Here is a 9,500-nt window from a genome sequence, read left to right as displayed (position 1 = left end):
TTATAATTGAAGCTGTCTGTTGGGAGTGAAGGAGAGGGAGATTGCAGAATGTTATATTAGATGGAGAATTGTGGAACATATCTTAAAGGACTAAGGGTATAGCGAGAAGTCCTGTGGTGCTTTTAATTTTGTCTGTATCCCTTTTGAATATAAGGGAACCTCTGTGTGCAATTCACTGTGATCTTACATATACTCTCTTAAAAAAGTGATTCACAAAGGGAAGAAGAAATGTCTTTTTCTCTTTCTGCTTCTTTTTGATTTATTAATTTTGAGTTGTACTTTTTGTTCCTTCCTGGTATACAAAAGGTCTGAAAAAGCTGACAATTTTACTGTCTAGAATATACGGTGCTTGATGTTAGCCTTTTTTGGAAGCCTTGGTGTCAAGAGAAATAATGTGATGAAATTATCAGTGAAACCTTGTCACTGAAACCCAATTGAGTCAAGAAGATTGTTAGCCATAATTTCAAATAATTATTGTTTGGTTTTGACTGGTAATTTACTCGAATGAAAAGCAGAAGTCTTTGACAAAGGTTCCAGATGCCTACTCTTCCACAAATGACTTGGGGCATAGATCTGATTACTTCAGTAACTTTCATTGTGGAAGGAATGAGCAAATTACTATCTTCAGAAATATCTATATTTTAAAGAAGTACCATCTAAAGAAAATATTAAATAATTCCCAACACTGTTGCCTTCCGTATGTATCAGAACAAACAAGAGAGAAAAAATGCATTTCTTCCATTTTCCTACTAGCAAGTATGAAAACAATATCCCCCAAGTCTTGCCATCACAAATTCTGATCATGTAGAAAGGCATTTTAGGGTCAAATAGCTGTTCTTGAAAACACTAGTATAGTCTATTGTGTGCCAAAATGTCAAGTTCAGGCAGTATCTTTAGCTTTAAAGATAGAGGCTCAAATTCTCTTTTGTACTGGATTACACACGCTATTCTGTAAAGTTAGAAACGTGAGCATGCTATATAAACTGTCTCATGTACATATCATGAAGATTCAGATTAATCGAGACTCAGAGTTAAATGTTTTATCACAAATAAGAGAGCAAGAAATGAATAGGAACTCTATCAGGAGTCTATTAAAGCAGTCCCTGTTGTTGCAAGCCAAGCCTGCTTGCTACAGTTCATCTGATATAATGATCAATGCAGGATGCAAATATATTTCTCAGACTAGACTGAATTATGAAAGTAAAAAAAAAAATCTGGATATATACACTTTCTTCCATATCCACACAAAAAAAACCCCCAAAGCCTCTAAACATTAACTGTTACAGTAATATTTCTAGGTTCTATACCGGTCCCAGGTGATGCTTTTCTTCTAGATAGTCTTGCAGTGACGGCAAACCTTTAACTGAAACACATCTTTTACTGAAGCCTTCCTCATAAAAGGCTGAAAGAAATAACACAGAAAGAAGATGGGCTGTCAGGAAAATTGATGGTGGGAAGGAATCTCTGCTTTTCTATTTCACCAAGCGCAGACAAAATGCCCGGTCAGTTACTTAAACACTTTCCACTGTTCCAGTGCTCAAAAGTGGTCTGTGCAAAGTAAATCAAATTAATTACATATAGCACTTTCCACTGTGCTGTAGTTGCAGTGTTGTGAGAAGGTGTTCTAAAGTTTAGTTGTGTACAATTGCAAGAAATGGGTTTTCTTCTTCCCATTCACAGGCACAGTGAAACCGGTTATTCAGGATTTCAGCTCAATGAAAATGACCCATACATAGCTGATGGTAAAGCAGTTTTAAGGATAGCAGTAGAAGTGAAATTGTATGGCACAAGAAAACTGCTGATTTTTTGGAGTGGGGAGGGAGGTGAGAGAAAGAATACAGTGTGGATTTTTTTTTGGTGTATTTTGTTGTATAGTCTGGATTCTGTGCTGTGGTTTTGCTTACATATATTTAATTACATATTTAGATTTAGTGCCACTTTTGTGTGACTGACACTGTCTCCTTGTCACTCTCTTCTGAATAGGACTTGAACCCCAGCTGCCCCACGCTGTTGTTAATATTAATGACCACATCCCTGCTGTGTGAGCAAAATCAGAATAGCCAAAGTTAATAGGCAGAACGCGTACAAACTGGTCTGAAAAGGCTCCAAATAAAGCTCCCGGCCTCCATTTGTATGTATGTGCATGTGAGTACTCCCTGTTTATTAAAAGCTGCTACTGTTGGAAAGAAAGAAAAATTGAGTCACCCGGGGAAATAATACTGAGATAAATTTACTTATTTCACTCATGAGTTCCTGCTTGTTTCAAAGTAAGGTCTCACTTTTCTGATATACTCTTGTACTTTAGAGTTGTCTGTAACTGTTGCCCATGAAACCTTGAATTCAGTGAGTACTTTCAGGTCAAATATCAGTGAGGTTGATGGAGAATGTGAATCTGTAAAGCCTTGCTCTGTCACAGTGCTTTTCAGTGCTCCTCATTTTTCTGTGTTTGTCTTCATTATTCTTCTCAGGCCTTATTTCCTATCTCATAGCCTCTTGCTAAATTTTCCTCCTTCTGATTTGTGGATTGAGTTTTTTTGAAAATACCTCTCAATAGTCAGAATGTGGGTTTTGCTGATTGTTTCCTTGGAACAGACTTCAGAGAAAGCCTCATCTGCTGTGACTAGGGCATCCGATTCTCACCTTTTCCCCCTTCTTAAAGGCTTAGAGTAGTGTCTATAGACCTTGGTAGGAACAATGTTCATCATGAGGAGTGGAGAGAAGCTCTGTAGAATTTTATATTCTTGTAGTGGATCTCAGCTTCAGCGCTCAGCAAGCTTGAATTGAATAAAATCCCCATTGGTCAGGTTCTGCGCCACAAATCGTGTAGAAGCCAGGCTGCAGCAGTCACAGCAGGATGGAAAGATTATCCTGATTCCTGTTCCTCTTCCTGCTCCTACTGTCCTACTCAGAACACAGGGAAATTGATTTTCCAGCTTAGTCTCCAAGGAAAGAAACTTCTCTGAACTGATGTCTCACAAGATAAAACAAATTCAATTGATTAACAGGAATAATCCACCAGTAAAAGTAGAGCAGACCTAGATCAGATAGCTACAGGCTGGGTTAAAGATATGAGGTTTCTCTTTTCAGGCTCAAACTTCTGAAGCAGGAATATGAAGCAGAGTGTGTGTGTAGGCAGATGAGGTACAGATGGGGCTGTCTGGATGTCATTCAAGCCAAGTGTTTTGTCTCCTGCCTTCTCTGCCTTCCTCTCCCTATTGGGTTTATCTAGTCAGCCCTACCAACTTCAATATGCTCTTCATTTCTAGCAAATATCTCCCGTGTTTTCCTATAAATACCTTTTTTTTTTTTTTTTTTTCTTTTTTCTTTTTTCTTTTTTCTTTCTAGTCCAGGCTGTCAGAGGTTTTTCTAGGTGACAGCTAGAAGTTTGACATAACTGGAATAACATTATTTCTTCTTTACATTAGGAGTAGCTTACTATTTACTTACTATATATACTTCCTAATATGGATAGACAAACTGCTAAATTGGGATCTTTTTCAAGAATGGTAACTCTGAGACATTTACAAGTTGTTGTCTTATTTTGAGTGCGTATGAGCAGTTTACAGGTGCTTGGGTGAGTAGATTCTCCAGTCAATGTGGAGAGGTTTCTCCAAAGGGCAGAAGATGAACTTGGACACTTGGAGTTTATCTCTGTAGTCTCTCTCTCCCCTTTGACTAAAAGACAGGCCTAAGGCTAGTAGCCACATATTAAAAAGAGCCTTTTTGAATACAGCTCATCTTTTCTATTTTACAGCTCATCTTTTATATTTTACTGGATGCATAATTGTTAAAAATTCATATTATCAGTATGTTATCAATTCCTCACCTGAATCCCAACTTTCTCACCATTGTGTTTCTATTGGTACAAAAACCTGGTACAATTTCTTGTGCATTTTCTGAGTATTGTTTATTGATTACTTACCCCTCACCCTAAACCAAAATCCACCTTCAGTATACCTAGGGAGAAGCTTAGCTCTGTAGTGCTACTTAGTACAACTTTACATTGTCTCAATGTAAGCATATATCCTATGGGCATGATATGACCTTAAGAAAGAAAATACTGCTTTCCTGCAATATGCTAAATTAAATTTTTCTAGTGTCAGGGGACTGACATAAACAAAAAATTAGTTGTTATCATTGGATTATATTCAGTTAAAGATTTGAATGTTGAATATGAAATTGTTCTACTTTTTCATAGAATACGTAATACTTGATAAGATAAAATATTTTGTGTTAGAAACAGATCCAAAAATTAAAAGGTAGCAGGCTTTCCTGCCAAAATGATATTATCTTTTTTGTTTGCTTGTCCTTTTGTATGAGGGAAAAGGGGAGGAAACAGAAAGCAAATATTGTTCCTTCCCCACTATATATAAGCTTATCTAAAGATTAAGTCATTTTGTCTAGTTGGAAAAAAGTGAGTGAAACACAGTTAGAGGATATATTTACAATTTTTGCTATAAAAAATGAAGAATTGTTCCTCTAGATGTTAATTTTAAAAGATTTCTACATGTTTTCTTGTTCTCAGCAGAACAATTTCTAAACCCATATTAGAATCTTAAAGTTATTTTTTTAATAATAAAAATAACTTTGGTCTTCTTCTAGTTGATACTATCCAAGATGGAAGACATAAGTGTCTTGCTAATCCCAGTTTTCTAAATTATTCTTAGCTGCAGCCTGTTGCTAGTGCAATACCTTGCATTCACTGTGCAAGAGAAGACCTAGTAAGCCAGAATTCTTGCAGTTGCTGTCAGCTTTCTTTAGATATGCTCAGGATCTGGTTTGCTTTATCTAAGCACACTTTTTTAATTGTAGATAAATTAAATAAATTAATGGAGAATTTTGTGGGAAAGATTTCTGTTTAACTCAAATTCTTAAATACAGTTGTCTTTTTCAACTCTGTCTCTGTGAAGAACACTTCCTACTTAGTTACTGTGAATATTAATTTTTCTTTTCATTATGAGGTATGTTCTATTTCAATAAAGTTTGTTTTGTAGTTCAGTATTCCAGAAAGGGAACACTGCTGTCCAAAATGTAGCTTCTCAAATGTAGTTGAACTGATTCAATCCAAGTAATAAACCTTGGCCCAGCCACTGACCATTGACAGGTTTAACTTGGTGAGTGCAGTGACTTCTGTAGTTATTCACAATTCCTTTAGCTTAGTTCTGTCTCACATTTTCATAGTTTATGGAAAATAAGTGATTTATAAACAGAAGATGTCATATATCTCACAGGTCTATTTCCTGTCTCTGTGCTATGGTTATGCACCTAATACAAAAGGCACTGACACCCCCTTGCCCTGCCCAGGATGAAATGGGCTGCCCTCTGTAGCAACATGACTTTTACAAGCAAGGGATACACCTTCCTCCACTGTTGTGTTTTTTGGGGAAATATTCTCTGAAGAGTGTGAATATGCACAAGTCTTACAGTGTCTTTAATACAACTTGTGACTCCTTCAACCTTCCCATTTACTTGCGGGAACTGAGCACAAATGCTCTGAGGTGCAGTTTTTGCTGCTAGACTTACAGCCACTAGAAGTGATTTTCATATTCCTGTGTCGTTGATTTGTATGTAGACATTGTTATTATGCAGCAGTGATTTTGGGGAGTGAGGCTTTGTGTAGAATCAAGGGCAGGAATGAGTGCATTGTATGTAAGCACAGCCCAGCAACTTTAAAATTAGAGCCATGCCTACTGAACATAACAGTATTTAGACAATGGCTGACCTGTAAGACCAGGAAGAGAGGTGGTTCTTTCTGTTTTCTTGTATGTCAGAATAGGGAACATCTTTTAACTGGTCAGAACATCTCATTGTGAAATACCATAGCAAATTCAGCTGTGCATAGCAGTTACACAAGTAGAAGAGTGTGGCAGTAATCTGCAGAAATTCAGAGTAAGACGGGAAAAACGTTTTATGCCTATCCTGCTAAATTTACCTATGCAAGAAGAGAGAGAAATGGAGTCCTCTTCAGTGCAAAAGAAGACAGAAGTGGTTTCAAAGCCAATAACATTAATGATCTAAAAATACTCATCAGATGGAAATGTCTATAAAGCTGCTTTTTGTGAGTGTTCACAATTATCCAACACTGCACAAAACAAGAGAAGCCTATTATGTATTATTTTAGCAAGCTATGTTTACAGAACAATTTATCACAATGTTAATTGCCTATTTTAAGATTAACTCATTGCCATATGCTGTTTCACAATTAAAAATTAAACACAACACATAGAAGGCAACTAGTTGTCTCTGAAACACTGTTAGTGATGTCATCATCTGCAGATAATTTTAAAAAGGATCAGGTATGACTTCTTCTGAACACTAATTATTCATGTCTGGTCTCCCAAGTTGTTATTAAAAGGTTGCAGCAAGAATGAGTGCCATCTGAGCAAGGCTAGGAGCATTTTTAACAAGGTAGCTACAGAGGCAATTTTTTTCCCTGATTTAACTATTCTTCAGCTGAAGTGATTCCTATTTCTTTCTCCACTGATGAGAAAAAACCATGATTTTTTGATTAAATTTATAAAAGGCAGCAGGAGGATGTGTGAACTGTAATCTCAACTACAGTGGCATGTAGCCCTTTGAGCCAATTGTTGTGTCCTGAACACTAATGGCTTGCTCTAACCTTTTATTTTTAGCAACATATTTCACGCATCTAAAATATTTTGAGAGGTGAAAGAAACAAAACTGTTCATGCTTTTAGTAGTAGGTAAAAGTTTAATATCTTCTTTTAGTCCAGATTTCCATTTCTAGCTCTACAGTATTACCTCCCATGACAGGTAATATTAGTGCTCTGTCTTTAGCCTTCTCCAGAGCAGGGCCATGAGGCCCAGTCAATTCCCTGTTGCACGTAACGTGTGCAATCAAGACGGTGAACTCCTGCCTTTTGGTCGGATATTTGTTATGTGGTACAACTGATATATTATAAAAAATTTCTAAATCAGGATCTTGAGGCCCTAGTTCCAGTATGTAATGCGGAAGTTACAGTCCATAATGTCACCTGGGGAGCTGGCAGCGAGGGCTGCAGGGCCGCTGTGAGGGGAGGCCAGGGCTGCCCCATGCCGGACATGGCTGGCTTCAGCCAGCTCCAGCGTTCCCGCCACACATGGCCCAGCTCCTCAGCCGCTGGCTCAGGTCGTGGAGCCTCAGGGAAGACTTTTAAGAAAAGGCAAAACACCGTGTGGCATTGAGGGGTGAGGAAAGAAGTGTGAGAAACAGCCCTGTGACACGAAGGCCAGAGGAAATGAAGGGGAGGAGGTGCTCCAGGTGCCTGAGCAGGGATTCCCCTGCGGCTGGGCAGGAGGCCAGGCTGCAGCAGGTGTTTCCTGAAGAAAACGGTGTCCTGTGGGGAGCCCATGCTGCAGCGGGTTCTCCTGGCAGGAGCTGTGGTCTGTGGAGGAGCTGCACTGAAGCAGGTTTATCGTGAAGGACCACAGCCTGGGTGAAGGGCCGCTCTGGAGCACGTGACAATTTTGGATTGACTGCAACCCCCATTCCCCATCCCCCTGCGCTGCCTGGGGAGAGAAGGTAGAGTTGGGAATGAACGGGTGAAGCTGAACCCAGGAAAATGGGGAGAGTGGGAGGAAGGGGTCTCATGTTAGTTTTGCCTTTTGTTCATTTGTTTAATTGGCAATACATTACATTTCCCTCAAGTCAAGTCTGTTTCGTCCATGACAGTAATTGGTAAGTGATCTCCCCATCCTTACCTTGACCCACAAACTTTCACATCTTATTTTCTCCCCCTGTCCAGGGAGACAGGGAGAGTGAGGGAGCAGCTGGGTGGGTGTCAGGCAGCTGGCCAGTGCCAACCCACCGCAGATGTCCAGGTTGAAAATTGTTTTATATGACTAGTCATCCTTTGCTTTAACCTGAGATTGCCCTAGTATTTTTTGACCATTTTAATATTAAACAATACTTCAGTTAAAGCCATCTCATTACAAATGACAAAACTTTAAAATTTTCCGTGTTAATTTTACTCAATCCTGGGTGCTGAGTGCCTGAACTTAACTGATATCCACAAAATTTGGCTGGGTGGTGGATGTGGAAGGATGGTCTGGGGGTTTTAGAGTCAGACATTTTCAGGAAATAAAACACAGACAAGTATAACCACAGCACTAGTCAGTTAAGAAGAGCTTTAAAATTACGCAGCGGAGAGAGGAAATAATGGATAAGAATCAAGAAACATATGGTTGGAAAGTGAGAAACTTACGCTATGAGGAGCCAATGTGAAAAGTTTCCAAATATCCCTAAATCTTGCTATTGCTGTCATACTTGATGTGCGAGTTTCCAGAACTTCACTGAGAGAATAAATGCTGCAGACAATTGGAAAGCGCTTGTGCCCTGGTTCTTCAATTTTGTGTCTTTTTGGACATGACAGATCGTATCTGTATGAGTCAGTGAGATAAAGATGTTCCAGCACATCTCCTGTAGAGGAACTAGAGAAATAACACCAACACATTGTTCCAACTAAATTGTCATAAATGATTACTTAGGGGGTGAGAAGAAACAAGTTCATGCTATTTATTAGAAAAATAACAGTATAAAGAAAAAACACTGAAGGATCATTAGGTTGTGACACACTGTGAAGGAAAACTAGCAACTGAGTTGTCTTCATATGTTCAGCATTTGGCAGATAATGGTTCAGTAATTCTGTGGTTCTTAAGACAGCAGGAAAGTCACTGTATCTTGATTCCTTTTCCCTTTTATTTGTATGGATCTCTGCTAAGGAAAGCCCTTTAAATCATATTCATTCGGGAAGCACTTAAGTCCATTGGTCACACTGATATTGTATAGTCATCTATACAGAGATGGATTTAAACCTCTAATGCAGTGTTTTCCCAAAGTCAGAACACAGTTTCAAACCACTCTCCAAATGTGGAGTGACAATGTCTGGCAGCAATGTGGTTTTCTTATCCACGTCCTGGATCAGAGTCTGTAACCTGAATTTTCTGGAATTATTTTAAAATCTTAGTCTATTTCCATCATAACTTTAAATATTTTTCCCCTGCTCAATCCAGATGGCATGAAAATAATTTTGAACTTTATTATATAAACATAATAATTGCATGGCATATCATTTGTAAATATTGTCTTATATGTATACTTTTGCATCTATATCAGAGAGGTATTTAAAAATAAACATGAATTGTTTATCCCTATTTTTGCAGATGGCATCAAGCGTTTATAGAATGAATGTTGCTCATCATTGCTTGCTGATTATGTGACAGAGCTGGAAGGAGGAAGAACTGAGATCTGATTCCTAACCCTAAGCCTGTTCCTAGACCTGCTCCTCTGTAAGTCCAAATCTGCTCTATTTCATATGGTTTATTTTACTTGCAGCAGAGTGGAATTCTTGTTTAAAATATTTTCTCATTATGGATGTTGAGAGGGTGTACAGATGTGCAGGAGAAGAGCATTTGAATATAAAAATAGTTTTTGCAAATTGGAGTAGTGATTTTAAAATCAGTATTAGTTTTGAGACTAGTATGTGCAAGATGCTGTGAATG

The 9,500-nt window shown here is 38.3% G+C and overlaps 1 protein-coding gene across 1 annotated transcript in view; it reads left to right on the top strand.

Annotated features, from left to right (window-relative positions):
* Nucleotides 1-9,185: 9,185 nt before the first annotated feature.
* SPON1 (spondin 1) overlaps nucleotides 9,186-9,500 on the top strand; it is a 358,480-nt gene continuing 358,165 nt past the window's right edge. Inside the window, exon 1 of the mRNA XM_074884793.1 lies at nucleotides 9,186-9,287. The gene's annotated coding sequence lies outside the window, so the exon portion shown is untranslated. The remainder of the gene's footprint in view (nucleotides 9,288-9,500) is intronic.

This window comes from Strix uralensis, chromosome 15 (assembly GCF_047716275.1).
Source record: "Strix uralensis isolate ZFMK-TIS-50842 chromosome 15, bStrUra1, whole genome shotgun sequence".
Classification (NCBI taxonomy): domain Eukaryota; kingdom Metazoa; phylum Chordata; class Aves; order Strigiformes; family Strigidae; genus Strix; species Strix uralensis.
Note: the sequence above shows the minus strand (reverse complement) of the source record. Positions and strands in the feature narration are given on the sequence as shown.